Raw genomic sequence first — 23777 nt, 5'->3', positions numbered from 1 at the left:
GGATGGAGCGCCTGCACATAATGCCCAAATAGTAACGAGGTATTTGAACCGAGAATATCCCAATAGATGGTTTGGTACTAATGGACCGGTAAGGTGGCCGGCGAGGTCCGCGGACATTACACCACCAGATTATTTTCTTTGGGGCTACCTAAAAAACGTTATCTATGAAGAACCTATCGAAGATATGGCTGATCTCATTAACAAAATTAGTGCAGCGTGTGCCGCTATCACAAGAAGGACTCTCCTACAAGTGACCTAAGCTCATCTGTTAAAAGTTTTTGATAGTTGTGTTCGAGCAGATGGACATAATTTTGAACAAAATTTTTGAAATGTCTTATTATGTAGTAAATTGCAATAATAATTCTGGTTATTAACTTGTAGGTATTTTACTGTTTTTTCATTTATCATGTTATCAGAACTAAATCGATAAAAAATAATAAATAAAATCATACTAAAATAGTTGAAATCTATTGTTTGTAATTGCACTTAAAACAACTGCGATAACAATGGTTGCCATAATAACTAACATTCATGGCATACTTGTAAAAATAAGCGTTAATCACATTTTTTCTTAATCAAGAAATGTTTACTTTAAATCGGTATAACTTAGAAACGGGTAAAGTAAATAAGTTTGAGTAAATGACAAAAAAGTTTTTAAATAATATGTACTTTTGTATGCGCGTATTTCCAAAGTCTCTGCAATCGAATAATTTTTCGACGCGTCGCGACGCCCATCTCTTTGCAGGCGTCGAATTTTTTAAACTTTAGGAAATATCTACTTGACCCCACACTTTGACTACTTTTTACAGAAATTAAATATTTCTTTTCGTTTTGGACTTATTGGCGTGCGGAGTTTTAAGTGAAAAACCCTGTATATATATATATATATATATATATATATATATATATATATATATATATATATATATATATATATATATATATATATATATATATATATATATATATATATATATATATATATATATATATATATATATATATATATATATATATATATATATATATATATATATATATATATATATATATATATATATATATATATATATATATATATATATATATATATATATATATATATATATATATATATATATATATATATATATATATATATATATATATATATATATATATATATATATATATATATATATATATATATATATATATATATAGTATTATGTAGATAATTGATTTAAAATGGATATTTTCCCAGTATTTTGTTTGTAATTACCAACATACTGTTATTCAAATGTTTTTCAATACTCAGTGTGCCATTTTTATTGAGGTACCATATACATTTTATTACAATTTATTTCTTACCAAATGCTAACATCATCCAATTTTGTTAGTCACCTGCGATGTCCAGCGACGAAGAAGTTGAGTTTGTTGTCGATGACTTAATAATCGTTGATGATGAACATCCGTCAAATTCAATTGGATCAAAGACTCGGATACATTTAACGGTTGCTGCCAAAATTATAATTTTAAATATGTTTCTGTTTCTGAAATCGACAGCTGGGGAAAGCGGAGCGATAAAATTAACGTTCGAGATGACTATAACACCGTATGCCACAGTACGTGACATAGTTGTGAATGGAGTCCAAGACAAAAAACGCTGAAAGATCGTGGGGTCCCAAAAAGTCTACTTGACATGCGCCATGCCGGAATAGTGAAGGAGTGAGGATGTGAGTGAGATATATGATGAGTATCAGAAGAATATTGATTTAATAATTAAAACTTTACATGAAGAGTTACGTAGTGTTTTGAATATTGACTGTTGCCAAGAGACTTTGGGTACGTCCGTACGAAGAATTGGTTTTTATTACAAAACCATCAAGAGACCAGTTTTGGTGGAATCAAGAAGAATTTCGGAGTGGAGGACAAGATATTTGAGAGAAAACCCAGAATTTCGTGCGGAAAACGTTCCGATCATATACTTAGATGAGATCTGGTTTGATAGTCACGATACCGTCAAGAAAGGTTGGACTGATGATGAGAGCAGGAAATGTTCGAATTATCATGGTACATGGGGACTCTGAAAGTGGTTGGGTAGATAACGCTTTGTTGCTTACTGCAAAGGTTGACTACCAGGAAATCATGACAGCAGACTTTGAAAAATGGTTTCTAAAAATTTGTTTCCCAATATTCCACCAAACAGTGTTATGATGGTCAACGCCAGCTACCATTCCGCACAAGCGGAAAAAATACGGAATTTAACATCGACAAAAGAAGTCATTCAAAATTGTTTACTTCAAAATATATTTTAAAGATTCCTGCACAAAGAAGCTGTTTGTTGTCCGTCTTCCACCATATCACTGCAATTTTAAATCCTATAGAACTGATATGAAGACAGCAGAGATCCAGTTTAAGAAGAAACAACACCTCGCCGAAATTTAGATCCGGAAGTAATGGGTGTTTTTTTTTCGCTGTATAGAACTTTAAGTTGGCATTACTGATCAAGATGACGATCGATTTAACAGCTGTCAAGTGATTTATTCGCAGTTTGGTTTGGCAATTCATCATGAATAGACTCACGCCTGAACAACGTTTGCAAATAGTGCAATTTTATTTCGAAAATAATGGTTCTGTGCGGAAAACGTTTCACGCACTACGTCCATTTTATCGTCGACAAAATCGTCAATCAGAGCAGTTAATTCGATTAACCATGGAACGTTTTCGCACCACGTTTACTCTTATTGATAACTCGCAACCCCAGAGATGCCGTACGATGCGTACAGAAAAAGCTTTTGCTGCTGTAGAGCGTATCATCGAGGAAGACCCGAATGAGTCCATCCGCCATCGAGCACAGGAATTGGATCTGTGTCCATCCACTTTATGGAAGATTTTGCGGAAGGATCTTGGTTTACGTGCTTACAAAATCCAACTCGTGCAAGAATTTAAGCCAAACGATCATCAAGTAGAGGCGTATATTCGTCGAATGGGCCCAAAACGAGATTGTCGTTGTTGCCGATTTTCATAAGCGAATTTTGATTAGCGATGAAGCGCACTTCTGGTTGACTGGCTAAGTCAACAAACAAAACTGCCGCATTTGGAGCGAAGCTAATCCTCAAGTGTATGTCGAAACACCGTTACATCTTCAAAAACGATGATGGCCTGAACGTTACAGTCATGAATATGTCATGGTGATCGGTATAGAGCTATTCATCATCATGGTTATTCAATTCATTCCTGAATTGAATAACCATGATGTCCAGGAGATGTGGTTTCAACAAGACGGCGCAACATGTCACACAGCTCGTGCCACAATCGATTTATTGAAAGACACGTTTGGTGACCGCCTTATTCCACGTTTTGGACCTGTGAATTGTCCTCCAAGATCTTGTGATTTAACATCGCTAGACTACTTTCTGTGGGGCTATGTAAAGTCATTGATCTCTGCGGATAAGCCACAAACGCTTGACCATTTGGAAGACAACATTCGCCGTGTTATTGCCGATATACGGCCACAAATGTTGGAAAAAGTCATCAAAAATTGGACGTGCAGGTTGGACTACATCCGCGCAAGCCGTGGCGATCATATGCCAGAAATCATATTTCAAATGTAATGCCACAAGATTATCTTTCGGATAAATAAAATTCATGTCAATCGAATAATCCATAGTTGTTTTATTGCAACTTGAAGTTCTATACATCGAAAAAAAACACCCCTTAGAAACAATATCTGCTTCTAATTGGAAAAGAAAATGTTTACAGAAGTCGACTAGTTATTAATTATTAATGTGGGGGACGAGTCCATTGACGGTAGTAATTATTTATATATAGAATAACTTTTTTATTTTATAAATATTCCAACATTGCTTAATAGCTAAATTTACTCATTCATTTATATTTATAATAAACATTTTAAAGTAAGAATACATTTTTCACTGCATCTACTAATAATTGGGGAATCTCATCGATAAAACTCTACACAAATCCGCCAGCTTTCAGCATTTGTATGCTGCACGAAGTACCTAAGCACGGTTCTGGAACCTCATAGGGAATAGCAAATGCAAACCACAGAGAGACGGGAGGACGCGACGATGATGGCGATGTGCCATTGAAATCGATTTTCGTTGAAGCGAAATGTGGAACATATAAACCTTTGTTTGATCAAACTTCTATATATATATATATATATATATATATATATATATATATATATATATATATATATATATATATATATATATATATATATATATATATATATATATATATATATATATATATATATATATATATATATATATATATATATATATATATATATATATATATATATATATATATATATATATATATTGAATTCAAAGGATATCGGGTAGCGGTCCGTGGTTAGAATAGAAAGCTCCTTTTTTCTTTAACACTCAATATTTCGTCAATTTATTTGTTGACTTCTTCAGGAGTGAACTAAAATTTTATGAAAACAACAGGTCAAACTATATAACAGACAATTAAAACAATCGTGAGAAATGCAAACCACAGAGAGACGGGAGGACGCGACGATGATGGCGATGTGCCATTGAAATCGATTTTCGTTGAAGCGAAATGTGGAACATATAAACCTTTGTTTGATCAAACTTCTATATATATATATATATATATATATATATATATATATATATATATATATATATATATATATATATATATATATATATATATATATATATATATATATATATATATATATATATATATATATATATATATATATATATTTATATTTATATATATCGAACTTGAAATCGAGCTACTTCAAGTAGGGACTGTTTTAGGAAGGTTTATGAATTAATATAACAGTTTAATCAAAGAAAATTTGCCTATTCTTAAAATACAACAGTCCGCACGGAACAGTTCTTGTCGGGTTCTCCAATACGGCCCTGGCTTGTGGTATACGTGCTGAAAAGAATGATCTGTTCCGCTTTACAACAGGCGGGTTTTAAACTCATTCTTAAGTCAAAACCATAAAAGGTTGTAAAAACGGTATATCGTTCGGCGAACTTTACCCTTTCATCGATTCCCAAAACAAGGACCACTGCACTAAATGCATTTTTTTTTATCCATAGATGGACAAAGACGATCTGCACGTCTCCATTTGGCCCATTTAAAGGAAGTCTCAGACACAGAATTCATGAGAAAGTCCTCCGGTTTATGGTCTAGTAGTGTAAACTACAGACTTTGTGAAGGTCATAAAACTAGTATCTAAAGACAATAACGGCACATATAAATCTAAAAGTGGATCTAAATAGTAAAGCAACATCTTACAAACGCATTCGTTTTGCTTTTAACGAATTTTTTATGTCTACCCACCGAGATCGTTTCAATCTGTAAAAAATGTTCCCGTATACGAAGTGACCTAATTTTCTAATTCGACCAACACGATTTGACATGCTTGGCAATTGTTTAGAGGTCCGTATAATTAATGGTTAGATTATTTTTGTTATTTTGGTAGCGTTCTTGACCTACACACGCGGCCATTGTCTACAAACAACAGCTAAGGTCCTCAGGAGTTGCGGGCGTTGATGTACTCCGATTTTTTCCGAGAAATCGTGCTTACAACTGGAATACAAATACACTCCTTCAACCAATCGAGCGTTCTGGTTATATGAGATTCACCGGAATGTCAAACGTTTGACTGGCCGACTGCCATTTGAAACCAACCGTACGAGAATTTCGAGATCGTTACGCGGCTCGCTTTACACGCAAGTGGATTTTATTTAAACGGAAAAAAGATGGTGCCACACATTTGTGCGCGGAGCATACCGTAAATGGACCGGTTGCGAACGTGATAAGCTGAACAATGGAACGATTTTTTTAACATAAATCAAGATACGAGAAATAATGTTGATCTATCCGAAAATGGTACGAATAGAATTTTTTGACCGCTAATAACAATACACATACCCTTGGCGATCGTCAAACGCTAGCCATATTTATTGTTCTTCTCAACGAGTGAAAATTGTCGAAATGATGGTCCTAAAGTTATTTTTCTACAGCTGGCAAAAAATGGTGACATTTTTTAATAGTTGTCAGTGTGACAAATAGGTCATTTTTACATGCAATGAGCGGAAACAGAAATATAGAGGCCATTTCGAAATATAACGTTTCAATGCAAAATAATGTGTTCCGTATGTTTTTCTACTCCTGTCTGTAAAATGCCTAATTACACACCTATCTAGCGTGCGGAAAGCGTCACTTTACCACGTCAGTTTCGTTTCCCACAGATCCGAGCCACTTCGGATATATCCGGGGTTTTACCGCACGGATCTGGGAGCAATCGAATGTTTTCGGAAATATTTCCCACGCTTTGAATTTTAAAGTTGCGCTCTGCTCGTGTCAAATAAACCCATGACCCAAATGCCGTTTGCCGCACTTGTTGTATAATACTATTAACAAACCGAAACACATACTAATTGTATATTATGCAACAAGTGTGGTAAACGAGTGACTTAAAAAGTTTACCGAACGTGTTGCATACAATACTTTTTCTACGGCCGTTAGTTTTTGGGTACATTTTCGCAAAACACGAATACATTCACTGACATGACCGTCAGAATTCACAAACGTCAAAATTCAAAGCGTCGGAAATATCTCCGAAAACATCCGATTGCTCCCAAATCCGTGCGGTAAAACCCCGGAAATGTCCGAAGTGGCTCGGCTTCATGGGAAACGAAAATGACGTGGTAAAATGACGCTTCCCGCATGCTAGATCGGTCGGTAATTAGGTATTTTACAGACGGGAGTAGAAAAAATGTTTTATACAACGTGTGAGCGAACAAGTTTCAAGCATTCGACTGATATTTTGACTCATCTTCAGCTCAAAATACTTTCAGTCTTACGGGCGAAATTCCCGCCATAGTGACATACCGTGACTCAAAGCTTAAATGTTGCAGTTGCTATAGCTAAAACTAACTGGTCTGAATGTCTCTCTATTTATTCGGCAAAAAATAACTTATTGAAATTAAATAATGCAAAAACAATAACCGAGGCAAAACTTATAAATTAGAAATTTACCAACTATTACTGCATTTTTTTTGTTTAGTTTGACATTTTAAAAAACGATTTTTTTTAAATAGGTCGTCGGACTACAATTTCTGAGAGAAATTTATTTATTACTCATCACAGAAATGGATACAACCAAAGAGACATAGCCAACATAGTAAACAAATGTCCTCCAACTGTTAAGCATATCATTGAACGTTACTGTAACGAAAATAGGATCGAGTCAAGGTTAGCTCCAAATAAGATCTTTAATGTGAGGAAATATGGATTGTAAGAGAGGTATCGAATTATCCAAAAAAAAAGTGCTCAAAGATATGTGTCGAGGTGGAAAGACAGTTTGGAAACAATTCGACGAATCCTGCAAAAAAATAATTTACATAGTTGAACTGCCAGAAATAAGCCTTTCGTTAGCCGAAGAAATAGACGCGTGAGGTTGGCATTCGCTAAAGATTCCATAAAGATTTGAACTTCTGGAATTCAGGAATATTTGCCGATGAGACCAAAATAAACTTATTTGAATCCGATGAAAATATATTAGTATGGAGAAAGTCTAGGGCAAAATTAAAACTGAAAAATTTAAAAGCTACGGTAAAGCACGGTTGAGGTGGAGGGATGTTATGGGGCTGTATGTTATCTGCAAGAGTAGGAAATATGCATTTTATTGAAGGAAATATGAACCAATATGTGTATTTGGATATATCAAGACAGCATCTGGTTGCTAGTGCCCAAAAATTAAATATGGGTAACAATTATCGGTTCTATCGGTTCTATCATGACATCCAAAGCACACGTCATTTCGGGTCCACAATTGGTTGCTTTATAACTGCCCAAATGTTATTAAGACACCAGTCCAGTCACCAGACTTAAATGTAATTGAAAATTTGTGGTTGACATTAAAAAAAAAGTAAATAGTGATTAAAAGTAAAAATTACTGAGGTATGGAACGCAATTTCTCTGGAGTATACTAGAAAATTAGTTGAATCAATACCCAGCCGTTATCGATAATGAGGGAGACCCGACTAAATATTAGCAGGAGTATTTCAAATTATGCAGTTGTTTTTCTCTATTCATTTGGTTATATTTTGTTCTGCATCATTTAAGCTGTGAAGTTAATAATGTATATAATTTAATTAATTCTTTATTGTTAACTAAGTAAGGCAAGTAATTCACACATTTTTAGAAAGCTCTTTACTAACTTAATTATTTTTGTTAAAAATACTTTTAAAAATCCTAGTCCTCGCATCGCTTGCAGAATTTTTACCACTTACAGTCTGGAACCCATCGCTATTACGTAACTGTGATGTGCTGGAAAGAGTGCAACGAGCCGCGCTGGCCACTTCAACTTAGACATACACCTTACGATGACCGTCTCAAAATACTTAGTCTGCCAACATTAAGTCAGCGTCGGCAATGACCAATTTCCATCTGACGTGCCCTTTGCGGTCTTAAATAAGTAAGGAACAATTCAGGACACATCGTCTGCATTTTATAAGTAACAGGACTTTCGATTATTGAAACGGAAACTGTTTGTTGTGTGTGCACCGAATTTGTCTATATTTAAACGTCGCTTGGACAGTGTATTATTTCACAGCAATAACTAAATATTTATTATATGTATAACATTCTCATGCTACTAATTACCAATCTGCATAATAGGTTCTCCTCTGCACTTAATTCTTTGTAATATTAATAAATAATAATAATAATTATTATTATTTCAATAGGTTGTTTTTTTTTGTCAAATAAATAACGAGATATTCAGACCAGTTAGTTTTTGTTATAGCGACTGCATCCTTTATAGAAATAACTGTATAGAAATAACTATTTTCCAACAAGGTCAAAAAGAGGCATTTTTTGATAACAATGTGCGAAGTAACCCACTTTTTCCTATGTTAGCATGACACTACAACCAGGGATGAATTTTTGTGGTCCTCGGTCAAGTAGAAACCTAAGAAATTTTTTAATAATTAATAATTTTCACAAATTCGCACCATCTAAACTTATTAATGGTACAGCCAGTACGCGAACCAATATTTATTCACAAATCAGATAATTCAGATTGACATTTCACAGTCTAAAATTTTATTTGATATTTGAATTTGAATTGATCGAATCTTCCGCGTGTTATTCGGCCATGATCGAAGGTCTACGCGCCGCTTCAAACTTCAAAACAAGATAAACATGTATATCCTGGGCATATTGGAAATCATAAGAGATACAAAGTTGGTTAAATTAGAAAAAAACTTTTAGCAAAGTTAATAAGGTGCTAATTTAAAAAAAAAACTTCCACAGGCTACTGTAATACTTTTTACAAAATTTCTAACATTTCGTCAATCATCCTTTTGGCTTCTTCAGAGCTGTTGGAGACTGTGAAATAATCTGTCACGCTTCATGACTGTAAAATTCCTCGTGTCTACGGATTCGCAAAGATTCACAAACCAGAATTACCCCTTCGGCTTATTGTCAGCATCATTGGTTCTCCAGCATATTCTTTAGGAAAATAAGCTTCATTATTAAAACCCTTTACAGGGAAAACTGATAGTTTCGTACTTAATTTCTTTCACTTCATGGAACCATTAAAAAACATTACATTAGATACACAAGATATTCTGATTAGATTCGACGTAGAATCCCTCTTTACTAAAGTTCCTATTCCTGAAATTCTCAACAGCATTTCAGATATATTAAAATCCGAAAATCTGGAACCAAACCTTCTGACTTTAATTGGAAATTGCTTATCTGGAACATATTTTTCTTATAACTGTCAAATTTTTGAACAAACGTCGGGAAAAATGATGGCTTCTCCACCGTCACCAGTCATCGCGAATATATTTATGGAAGCCTTTGAGAAGAAAGCTCTCGACACCTTCCATCTAAAACCAAAATTATGGAAACGCTACGTCGATGATACTTTTGTTATTTGGCGTTATGGTCAAGAATCCCTAGTAGATTTTCTTAGACATTTAAACTCTATAAACCATAACATACGTTTTACCATTGAATTAGAAACTAATAATAACCTCCCATTCTTAGATATCAATAGTTATCAATAGAAAATCAGACCTAACATTGAGGCATCACCATCCGACCCAAAAATCATCGGTTATTAACTCTCTATTAATTAATTAATTAAGCGTTCTATTAAAAAATACACGTCACCACAACTTTCCAATAGCAATGAGGCTGAAGGCAATTCCACACTTGCCACTGTTGTCCTTCCTTACATTCAAAACCTCACTGACCACATTTCAGAAGTTCTAAAGAAATATAACGAATTAGGAATTATATGCGGCAATGAATACATTAGGAGCGACCGGACAAAAATATCAACTAGGCTCAAAAAACATGAAAGCTCCTTAAGGCTAAGACAAATTAACTCATCAGCATTTGCCGAACACAATAAATAAAATTAAAGTTCTCGCATGTAATCAATTCTACTACCAACGAAAAATCTGAGAGTCTATAAAGAACTTAACAATCTTTACCGCGAGTCAAGTCTTTACCTCTCACCAATATGGGAAGCAGTCACCCGAGCCGGTTTTTGTTGAGTCGAACTTTAGCAAGTTCGACTCAACAAAAACCGACCCAGAAGGAATTCAGAAGTTTTGTAAAAAGTGTTAATATCGTGCTGTTGAGAAAACTAAGACCATGAAAAAACTATACCATGTATTAAGAAGCTCTTTTTCTTACCAATGCAACGATGTACGACACAATTTGGTTGTTTAAAACGCAGAAAAGTGATTTTATTAAATTCTCAATATTTTGGTGTAGTAGGCGCTAATATGATGGTGTGGAGAAAATGTGAAAATAATTTTATTATGGTAAATGTCGTTTTTTAATGTTGTTGCGCCTTTTTTGATATACAAAATGGAACGGGCTTTTTCATCTGAGAATAGTTCGATATGCTACAATGTTATACTTTATACTATAGCAACGCCGTTATTTAAATAATTACCCAGAGAGGAGACAAGAAAAAAATTTTGGAAGATAAAGTACAAATCATTATGGTGCGTTTATGAAAAAAGTTTTATGCAGTAAAAAAGATCTTTTAATGAATAAAAAGTAAAAAAATATAAAATGTAGTGTTAGTTGTAACTGAAAAACCGGCAACATCTGTTAGAAAAATAGAAGTACTGGAATCGCGAAATCTACTGCTCATTTTATTTTGATAAAACATAAATTTCAGGCGTTCAACGCGTTGAAATTTAGAATTTGTCAAACACTCAGAACTGGTGATGAAGAAAAACGAAGAACATTTAACAAATGGTATACTAGGCAGTCGTAGAAAGATGAAAACTTTCCAATAAGATTATTTGGTCAGACGAGAGTATGGTAAGAAATAATGGAATTTGTAAGCGGCGGAATGCTCATTATTGGATAAGAGATAATCTTTGAGTACACCGAAAATCTAGACACCAACATCGTTTTGGGTTTAATATGTGGGTTGGGATTTTTCGAACACATTTAATAGGCCCTTTTTTATAAAGGTTCTCTTAACTCCGAGCTTTACCGCAATCCCCTGGAGCACAGTGTAAACAATATATAAACATATTGTGTCGGACATCGTTGTATTCGTATTAAAAAATGTTATTTAATATATGAATTAGTAATTTCACACCATTTCGCTGGAAAGAAACGCTATAGGGAAACAGCGTGCAAAATGTTATGTGAGTTATGTTAAAGTTATGGTCAGCATAAAAAAAAAGATGAACAACATTTTTCACAGACTGAACTTATATTTGTGTAACGTAGTATGTTTCCAGGATCATATTAAACAAAAATCAAAATAAGCAATTACGGTTTATTTAAAACAGTAAATCATAAAACTACATTTGGTCCATTTTGCCTTCATATTAAGGTACAACGGCAACCGCATGTACCTCAATACAATACAGCGCCAGCGAAAGAACAGTGACCCCAACGTTTACAGCCTTCCGTTGACGTTGAACACAAATAGTGACAATACGAACTCTCTACGTCTTCTTCTTCACTAGAAGAGGACTCGTTTTCTTCGAAAAACTTCTCAGCCTTCTTTTTTTTCTATTTTTATTATATTTTACACCTGCATTGTGAAAACTGATTTTTCGTTTCACTTGTTCAGCGTTTACTTGCGATATTTCCATTTCTTTTTGATAGGGCGAGGATGTAATCATGGCGGTCTTACCTCTTTTTCGGGTCACTCTTTTTGCTTGTTTTGTTTTTGGTACCGGCATGATCTGTTCAGGCGAAACGATAAAGTTTTAATTACAGAAGTCTGGCAGATGGCGAGGAGTGCAAGTGGTTCATTGTCGAAATCAACACTTTCGTCCTGGTTTGGATTTGGAGCGACAGTATCAGAAAAATCTAGCCGCTTTGGTACCAAGAAATATGCTTCAATAAATATATAGGGGTCTGTTGGCTATATTTCAGTTGCGCGAAACGAATTATGCGCAGAAGCTGGTTTTTCAAAAGCCTTTCCCACAAGTTCTGCTATTTGAAATTGAGTGACCCCCGCAACATTCTGAGTCGCCGCTTCACCACATCAGCAAAATACGTAAACAGTGGTTTCATAAAAGGAACGTCCAATGGCTGCAAACGGTGGGTAGAGTGTGGTGGAAATGAAAGAATATGAACACCATGGTTTCGCCCCAAATTAATGATATCCAGATTTTTTGTATGACTGCCAGGTCCGTCTAACAAAATCAACATTGGATATTCCAAGGAAGATATGGAAAATTTAATGAACTTCGCAAATCAAATAAGCAAAATACAGTAGTTACTAATTGGCCAATATCTTCCGATGTTAATACACCAAACTTGCTTTTTACCTTTTGTGCTGATTATTTTCGGCAATGTCTTCGACACCGCAGTCGTGCCCGTCTCGTCTACGTTATATATTCTATCTGGTGTTAGTTTATACTTATCAATAGCTTCAACTAAAAGTGAAAAGAAGCTGCTAACAGAAACTTAGCAGCAGCAGGTGACCTCTTGTTTGCTAAAACTAAGATCGGGATTTCCATTTAAAAAATGCTCAATCCAGTATCCTTGTACTTGTTCAAAGTTATGCTGAATGTTATTTCGTTCTGCCAAGTGGTACACTAAAGATCTCAATTCTTTTGTTGGAACGCCAAAGAACATGACCTCCATATTTTTTACGTTCGCACTTTCTCCTGAGTTTTATTAAATACCGTATCAAATCTCCCCACTTTCTGGTTGTTGCTGTATCAATATCTTAACTGTTTTCGTGGTAAAGCTGCAGGCGACGTTTGAATGTTGTCCTAGGTACATTGTCATTTTCAGAAGCCTTTCTAAGTCCCACGCCTTAGTTGCAACTTTAATTATTGCTTGCTCGGTCTTTCTTTTATAGTTCTAGCCATCTGAAAATATTAAAAGGTTTGTTTAAAAGAAGTTCTTTAGGCAAAACGGAAAGGGAATTCAAAATGGTCCAAGGGGTCCATTTTGCCCAGCCTCAAAGAAATATGAATAGTTTGCCCTTAAAGACTTCGACCAGAAATATATTGCTTTTAAAACCGACCTCGTGATTAACTTTGCCTACTGTTTATTACCCCAAAACTGCAGCCCGTTAGGGAACACCTTGCCGAGCAGACCCTTACCCGTAACCATTCCAGGACCGTCCTAGGAATTTATCTACCTAGACTAACAAGCGGTATATAAGTATGTTTACAATTTTTTTCACCTTTCACGTTTTTGGCAGACAAAAATAATGCAGCTTCCACGCAACTATTTAAGGACCCAGCATGAAGAATTATTATTCATTTTCCATGTGAAAGCTGTACGTCTAATGCACACTTGTTATTGTTATCACACCATTCTTTTTTTAATGTGCCGTGCGTGTCGAACCACTTTTCGTCTAAATACATTATTGGCCCGTTTCACTCTCGAAATTTTTCAATGGCATTTAAATAATCCACCCTCGATTCTTTGAGATGCCATTAGCACTTGACGTTTATTAATTGTTTGGAACTGAAAATTCATTTTCACAACTAATGTTTAAGTCTGTCAGTACTTTTTTATGCAGGTTTCACTTTCACTTTATAAGGTAGATTATAAGTATAATTAGACTTGCGTATTGCTCTTTAAAAACTCGCAGTACCAGCATCTTCTCTCAATTTCCTGTTGACTATCCCATTTGCAACAATTTTTCTTACAGTTGACTTCGTCACTTGTTTTTATTGCTTCTCCTACTGAATTTCTTATAAAATTGTAAACATTCAAAACAATTTATTTAGCATCCGAAGACAAATGGATCCGATTTTTATTTGCTGATGTAGTTTGCCTTCTAAATTGTCATTAGGTTCGACTATCATCTCCACTTCGTCTTCAAATGTTGCGTTCTTGCGTCATTTTCCAGAAGAATGTTGTTCATCGGCAGGCTCACAAGACAAAAACGATTATTTTCAAACTTACCTGTAAGATAAATAGAGCACAGGTACTTAGCGCCTTTAAATTATCCAGTGAAAACAGCCCCGCAGGGTCAAAGCTCGAGAATCAGGTACATAAATACGTGCTCACTGGAAGGATCACAGTCAAATACATACCTCCGTAATGTATACGAACATATTGCAATTTATTTGAAAATACCCCGCAGCATCAATCAATGCTGGTTTTACCCCGGTCCTGCGAAGGTTTGCGGTTGAGGTAGTGTAAAATACTTTAAACGTCAAAGCAATAAATAAATGCGCTACATTTTTGGTCGTATTATATCTACGCACATAGTATAGAAGTAAAAAGTACAGGCATTCAAATATTGTTTCATTGCCGAGTTGTGGCTTGTGCAACAAAATTTGATGTTAACAACTTTGTAGAGATGGTGCAAATAGTATTTAAAGGATTTTAGTGGACCGTTTTACCTGCAGGGTCCGCCATGCCTCCCTTTCCCCTACTTAAAATCTCTCTACGCTATCTGGTAGAGTTCAAAAAGTGTCAACGAAAAAGTTACCTTTATTTTAATTTCTCTTTAAATAACACCAGAAAAATAAAAACGAAATCGGCATATTTCGGGTTTTTTGGCGTGTCTTCGGAAGTGATGAGAATTGTTTTGTTTTCTCAACAGCACGTTATTAACCCTTAAATTTTACAAATTGTTTTTCATTTAACCATCTCTTATAGTTTCCCATATCCCCGTGGTAGACATCGTTATCTTGGACGCATTGGTCCCATTTGGTCATTTGCAATACATGTTATTGCCACAGCTAGATTAAAACGTGTCTTATTTTTATGCTTTAAAAACAATCGACGACTGGTCGCGCAACAAATATCTTATTATTATGAATACTATGAATACTAAATCTTGCAAATAATTAGCAAGCAGATAATCAAAAAACTATATGAAATTTGAAAAACTTAACTAACGCCATAGATAGTTTTTCAAAGAAAAAACAGACTACTGTAATACTATTTACAAATCTTCTGGATTCTTAAAAAAAATTCATCTATAAAAAGAAAATAGAAATTTTGTAGCCTAGTCACATATCAAATACGTTTTTTTCTGGTTATAAACGTAAAACCAGATGACCCAACGTATTTATTATTCTGCATTTTTGTAATTTGAAAAATCATTATTACTAATTTAAAGGATTTTGATATAACAACGCTTGACTAGAGGGAATACACAGCATGGGGGGGGGGACATACTTTGGTTCTGCTGGAACGAACCCAAAATGAACGAGAATCCCAGATTTCCGAACCGCGAATAATAAACCTATTCCAAAATTCACTAACAGTTTTGACAGTTCACCTATACGTTTTTGACGGAACAAGAAACAAAGCATTATCTAACGGTCAGTGACTCGGGACGAATCTCCCTTCTCGATATTACGCATAATCCTAGTGATGTAAGAAACCGTTTTGGACTGCGGATGGAACGAACCTAATATCTGTTAAATGCGGTTTGCAACGGATGCGAAGTGAGTAAAACAATTTCATTTTCTAAATACAGGCGTGACCGAGCATTAGCATTCGCGATATATTAATGGAGATAAAGGCTCGAAAATACGAAGAGGAAATGCATTACGCGACGCGAGCGACGACGATGACTCTCGTTTTATCAGTTTCATTATTACACTGCCGCTGCACTTCAATGGTCTGTCAAGAGTCAAGGGACGGGCTTAGTCACCAGAGGACAAAGACCTGGTATCGGGAAGCGGACTTGGATACCGCGAGGGAGCTAAAATAATGCGTTCGCTTGTTTTGTAAATTTGCACATTCCCGATGTTCATCACTCTCTCACTCTTGTATAAAACTGATTTTGTTTTTAAAAAATAATCACGAAAACGGATAAACGGCATTCCGAAGTCTCTGAAATCGAATTCAAGCGTAGCTTGTTCAGTTCCAATTTTAATCTTTTAATCGTATTTAAAAATCATATAAGCTTTTACCTATTAAACTTGAAAAAATATGGGTAAAGTTCAATAATAATGAATTCGTTGACCGATTTTATTTTACGATAAAGTGTAACTTCTTTAACGGACGACGAAATAATGGCTATACGGCGGTGCCGGTGTGTAACATTTAACAGCGATAATTATTACGAAAATTTCGTCACATCTGGTCGCTTGCCATATGCTGAGCGATCTTGACGATTTTTTTGTTATCACTTCTTTTTTCAACTTTAAATTTATTGCATAAAATTTGCGCTTTTAGCGCTCGATTGTTCCTTTTAATGACTTTGATTTCCTAAGAATAAGACGGTGATTATTCAAAGGGGTGACACTATATTAAATTGCTAATGAAACTTATATACTGGCCATTTTATAATGGAAAAAAGATTTAATGCTAATATTTCGAAATCTACAGTTTTTTTAATTAGGGAACATTATACAAAGTCACCTTCTTTAAATGCTAAATATACTAAAATTATAAAGAAATTATAAAAAAGAGGCCTTTTAACGTTTTTTATTGTAAAAATTTAATGTTTGTTTTTGAACACCCTGTATTTATTTATTTTCCAAACACCTATACAGACCACCAAAGTGTAACCAAACAAAATATAACGAAAGCAAACTCAAATATATTACAAAAGCTTTCAGTTGAGAAATCGATGGATATGTTTAGATCGGCAAACTTAATTCCTGACAAGCATACAGAAAATTCTGCACAAGAAGTGATGTTGATTGGAAAGAATATCAAGCTAGGACAACCAGAGCTACTTCATTAAAACCTACTGACGAAAAAAAATACTACGAAAGAACAATAGTTAAACGTAATGTGGTGAACACTAGAAGGTCTGGTAGGGAGAAAGAGACAAAGCACAGAATTATCTAACATAGACTATGGAAATTGCAATGTACAAAAAAATTTGAACAAATTTTATGCCTATAGCCTGAGGGAGATTTGTATAAAAGGGCAGTGGAACTTAAGTGTAGAGAAAAATTTAGTACATGGTTTATTAAAGTTTAGAACTGTTAGCTTATCAAGACAGATAACATATGGTTTTAAAAATAAAAGCACCGGTGATGATTCGCTTAATACTAGGTTGGTAAAGGATCTGTTCTGCGTCATCGGATGTCCGTTTCTGTGCATATTAAATACTTCTCCAGTTACTGCCAAAGTATCCAATGTAATTATAAATTAGTGTTATCATTTCTACACCAATAGTGCCTAAACCAAAAGTTCCCTCAGAGTTCAGGCCTATAAATTTGCTATCTGTTGTCGACAAAATAATAGAAAGAATCATTTGTCAGCAGCTCAAAAACTATCTAGAAACTGATAATATCTGGCTTTTAGAGTAACCATTCATGTGAAACGGTTATACACTAAGTTTGCGCAACATAGAGAAAACAATTAAATGAAGACAAAGTGGTGCATACTATGTCTGTGTTAATTACTGTTCCTCTCTGTTGATCTCATGTACTTAAGAAAATATACTTAGATTACAACTTCAGCAAAATAAAACAATGCGTGAAATACAAAATTGCAGTAGATATCTAAACGCATTGAATTGGTTAACTGTTGAGCAAAGCGTTAAAAGGGCGAATTTAGTTTTGATCTACGAAATAGAACATCATATTTTAATACATTTTTTTATAAACCGATCTGGTTTGCATAGTCACAATGTGCGTTTTAAGCAGAACTACAATAATGAGACGGTGCGAACAGCTTCTCGACAGTAATCTTTGTTTTTTGAGGGTGTTTATCTTTTTAATGCTCTCCCTGAGGAGAATGAAAATGTACCTAGTTTAAAGGTATTTAATAAAAAAGTCCACAAATATTTAAAAGATCTGGGTGTAGCTAGCTACGAATATACTTTGTCTTTTTCTTTTTTTATACTGACTAGCCAGCTGCTAAATAAGCAACTTATTATTATTATTATTATCATTGTTATTATTATTATTGTTATTATTATAAAGTTCAAAACATGAGGCGGTGTATATAGAATATGTCTAACAAATTCCGAGGAAATCAAAAATTATTATAAAATTAAAGTTTAAATAAGAAAGTTGTTACTTGTCCGCCAAAATTCAAACATCCTGTATATATAAGGTCATAAGGTCTTTAAGGTAAGTAAGTAAATCCAAACAATTTTCGTCTTTAAATTTTTGTTGATATTTTATGCAGGTATTTATGTGATCATCCCATGATAAAATAATAAAATTGTAAAATTGGCAAATAAACTATTTCAATCCAACAGCGAAGATCGACTTTTTCAATGATCTTCCAAACAGTGAAAAATTTATACGCTGTGCCTTTTATGCCTTAACGTTCCGAGCGAAGAGAGAAAAGTTTAATAGCTTCTGAAGGGAATTGCCTAAAGCGCTATCTTGGAATAGATTGTAAATACAGTTGGAACTCTGAGCGCCATCTATAATCAGGTAGTTGTAACACAGAAAGTGAGTTTTCTAATTAGTACAGGCATCTTTATGGATGTTATTCATATTTTGGGGATAAATAAAGTAAACGGATTCAAAACGTCCTAAGCGCAAAATTATTTTTAAGCTTGCGAATTATTACGAATTATTAATAACTGTTTAGTATAGATTCGGCTTTATACACCTCCAATAAAGAAAGTTTATATCATGTCATGGTTTAAAATACACAAACATTTTAAAATCAAGTTTGTAGCTTTTTACAAAACTTCTGGATTTCTCTGAAACTGAACTATTAACTGAGACAGTTTTAAGTCAAGCTCTGAAGAAGCCAACAGGATAATTTGCGAAATGCTGGCAAGTTCGACTCAACAAAAACCGACGCAGCAGGAATCAAGAAGTTTTGTAAAAAAAACTGGCCTGTGAAAGTTTCATTAAAAAAAGTTTGTAGCTCTTGGCGCCTTCTACATTTAAGTAGTTGTAACCTATCATTTTCAGTACACATAAGTTATTGGGTATTTTTGAGGATTTGTAAAATAAAGCTATTTTTATTTGGTTCTGTAACATGTTTTATTGTTCATAAACTAATGCTGGACAATTGGGCCATATTGGGATATATTCCGATGGTTCTGGATGAGCTCCTAATTCATTTTTAAATGATTCCATTGACCATAAGTTGGCTCCTAATTGCTACCATTGGCTGTGAATTGACTTAATTTCGGGTCGTAATTGGTTAGTCGTTCAAAAAACCGTTTTACGCAAAAACTATTGCCTGCAGATAGAAGAAAAATCTGAAAATTCTGTACAACTTTCAGGTGGAAAACTTCGCGCCATTGATCCTTAACTGTACCATCGGCTGTGAATTTCATAAATCAACCTACGAAAAATAAAATAACTAAATTGAGCACCATTAAATTATTCGACAAAATTAATAGAATATTTAAAGAACTGTTGATTAGTTACAAATATCATTCATTCATGATATTGTAATATTGTACCACCACGTCGTAATCCTCGGTTGTTTATTTCTATTTTAAACAATCTAATTTCACATTTTATGGCATATAAAATGATGATAATAACGAGTCTGTTTTTCTTACCGGAGCCAATGTGTTAAAAGGAAATTAAAACCGAATTACTTCCTGATGATGCAGAACGTTTGTGTATATCTCGTTACTAGTTACCTTTTTCCTAAAAAACTTTCTAATAAAGGTTCTTAGATTTATTTTAATTGTGAAGATATCGTATCCTAAAAGAAACCACGTTTTGAAAAACACAGACAAAGAATAATATAAAATAAAGTAGGTTGTCATAACAACGAGTTAGGAAAAATTAATTTCAATTTCGTAATTTGATGTTACTTTTGTTCCAGGCAAAGAAGAAAAATTTGTTTCAAGATGTTTTCAAGGATTTGTTGAAATTATTTGCAACGTTGACGCTATATATCTACTTAACAAATTATAAGAAAATAACCCTTACATCTTTTCAACAGTTATACTGTGTGAAATGTATAACTTCAATGTGTAGTTTGTAATAATTAGTTTCAAATTTAGCTTCACACACACACACACACCGGGAACTTCGTCGATCTGTTATCTGTTAACTTCCGGTATGGGTGTCAACTTGCTTTTTTTAAGTAAAATGCTCTATATATTGTTACATTTTTCCATTGTAAATTATTCACTCTCATAGCTAAACCTTGCCGTTATTTCGTTTTTTGTTCTGCGAAAAAACGTTATGAAAAGTTCTGAATTATTTCAAACTTGAAATACAAACGTCGAATATAAAATTTCTTAAGCTGTATACGCGACTTGTCAAAGAATATGATTTTTATGCAGAAGTAACGTATCTACGATGCTCTGTCACATTCGGTACAACACGAATTTGTGAATAATAATAAAATGAACTAACGGCAACCGGTAACTCTACTAACTTGTGAGGACACGATTAAAATAGTTTTGATTTAAAAATTGTTATGAACTATCTTATGTTTCTTATTACTTATTAGTTAATTTATTTTTTCAAAAAAGTATAGGTTTCCTTATTTTGGTGGTTTTACATCTTTTTTACTTTTGATACTTAATTAACGTAGTTTTCAATATTTGGTCGTTTTAATACAAATGTACAATAACTCATAATTACATAATTCCAAAATTAAAAGCGAAAGAAATGGGTAAGTATAACGTTTAAAGTGATGTATAAAATTCAATATTGTATTCTCTTACATTAGGTGTAATTAAGAATAAATTGAAATACAGATTTTTTTTAACATATTCTTAATTAATATTGAACCTTGCATACGCTGATAATACAGCCATTTTTAAAGTATAAAAAATTGGGAGAAGCGTCATTCGGTATGCGCATGTTCGAGTTATTTCAAAAATCGCTTTCAACCAATAAGACCTGTCGCTTCAACTCTCGGTTTCAACCAATAATATCATTCCGTTACCGAAATGGCCGCTAGTTGACAGTTCCTGATTTCGGCAGTTTTCTTTGGATACAACTTTTTTTCGTCAAAATATGTCCAAATCCGATTAAATTTTCTGGACAAAAAGCAGTTAAAGTCTGTGCAAATCAAATTGGAATTATATTCCACAATTGACCGCATTCTGCGGTGTTAACTGGTATTTTTCTTTTACTTTCTTTTCTTCCTAGTTTACATTCGTTTTTCTACCCTAAGACTAGTTAACAATTAGAGTGCGTCAGATGCGGGATACGACACAATAATAGGTGCATTTTTTAGAAACAGTCAACTCTTTTACTCATAATCTCATTACTCATTATCTTGTTTCTTATTTTATAGAATGGTTTATGTCTTAATAATTCTCTTTACATATTAGCATATTAGCATATTATAGATGGTGGAAATTTTATAGGACAAGGCTTTGTTGACCATTTGTAGACGCTTTTAGGAATTGTCGCATTTTTTTTTTTTTTTTGCTCGCATTCAACCAAATATACTTGTTTGTGAATAGTTTTTATTTTTAAATATATACTAATAAAATTAGCGTGTGTTGTTTTCGCGACTCAAACCTGCTTTTTTGTAGTTCGTTTATGCATTAATTTATCGAAACGGTTAAAAACACTCACAAATTTTACTATATAAACTAAACTTGTGCTTCTTTAATTTAACACCATGTGATTAATAATTTTATTATTCATGTTATGAACTTTTCAAAATTATGTAACAAGTAAAAGGTATTTCAAACGCAAAGGAAGGAAAGTATCTTTAAATTTAATTAATATGCTTAAACTGTCAAACGGTCATGACATTTTGTAATTATTCTTTTAATTTCAGATTCCTGCTTCCTTCTGCTATGGCCATTAATATTAAAACAAAATGCGACATACGAGTTAATTTTAACAGGCAACTTTTTGTAATAAATTATAATAAATTATTATGTACGATTTTTATTTAAAACAGTTTGTAAGATATGTTATAAATTTTTGAAAAACGAATTACAAGCATAATAAAATTATTACAAGAACGGGTGTTGCATTAAAAATATACAAGTTTGGTTGATATAGTAAAATTTAGGAGTTTTAAAAGAAAACTGGATCCTACGGAAAAAAACCATATCCTTTTCCCCTTTTCCGTAAGTTTAAACACAACCGAGTTACAAAAGCTGTCAAGAAATGAAATACTTTCAAAATTCATTTCATTTCTGTTTGTACCATCCTTTCATCTTTTCATGAAAACATAGGAAAAACAATCTAGCTTTATTAATAAGGGAGATATGTTGAACTGAGGTGGCTTTTACTTGATGGAAATCCATTCTTAATACAGAAAATTACAACAAAGAACTTAATATCAATAAACAAATTGCGCTGAACAACGGCTACAATCCGTCCATTATCGATAAAATTATAAATAAAAAACAAATACAGACAACAGTAAACTCTATTTATCCAAAACCTAATACAGAACACGAACAATTTAAAACAATTACATACATAGGAGAACCCAGTGAAAAAGTTTCAAAACATTTGTCAAATTGTGGTTTAAAAATAGCTTTCAGAACTAACCACACAATAGGAAAATTTTTAAAAAACAATAAAACGAAATGTCCAAATTCTCAAAAAATCAAGCGTCTACAGGTTGAAATGCGGATCTTGTCCTAAAATTTATATTGAACAAACAGGTAGATCTTTCAAGAAATAGTTTAGATTCTAATTATGATACACACTTAAAAACAGAAAAACACATTTTTGACGACAATTTTGATATTTCACATACCGCCACAAAAAGCAGAAAATTATTTTTTTTTTAATTTAAATACCTCTCCCTTATTAAACTTAATTTCCCACAACATTAATTAAGGTTTTGTCATTTTTCGGTATCTATCTATATCTATAGTAGCAGGCAGTTTGTAAATATTACATTTGATAAAGGCACGGTGTTGTCGTCAAAATCTGAACTTATTTAGGAAGATATGTCATAATACCTTAAAAAATGGGACAACTGATTAATTTTTAGTGTTTGTGTTTGTCTGAATAAAGCCTCCGACGAATACGGTTTAGTTTTACTTAACATATACTGCGCGAATCTAATGAAAACAAACGCTACGTCTGGATTTACAAATTGCTTTGTTATTTTTTCAAAGGAACTTTCATACAGGCTGCTATAATCTGTTACTGTAATTTAAAAATCTTCTGAAATTTCAGTTAAGCTTCGAAAAAGCCAACAGCATGATTTGTAAATAGTAAATATTTCGTTCGTAAAAATAGCTGCCAATTTTATCTGTGCAATTTCGTAGGCAAGTTATGTATGATATTTTCATGAAAAAAAATCCATGCAGAAACATACACACACCGCGTTTATACGGCGCGGATTTTGTTTCCAATTTTCGCCGCAATCCGGGCGCGTCTCCGTCGACCAATGTGCCACGTGTTTCTTTCGAAAAGAACATTACTATTAATTTAAACTAATGGGTT

Source organism: Cylas formicarius, unplaced genomic scaffold, assembly GCF_029955315.1.
Source record: "Cylas formicarius isolate icCylForm1 unplaced genomic scaffold, icCylForm1.1 PGA_scaffold_10__41_contigs__length_53128322, whole genome shotgun sequence".
Taxonomy (NCBI): domain Eukaryota; kingdom Metazoa; phylum Arthropoda; class Insecta; order Coleoptera; family Brentidae; genus Cylas; species Cylas formicarius.
The sequence above is the reverse complement of the archived record's forward strand: the minus strand, read 5'-3'. Positions refer to the sequence as shown.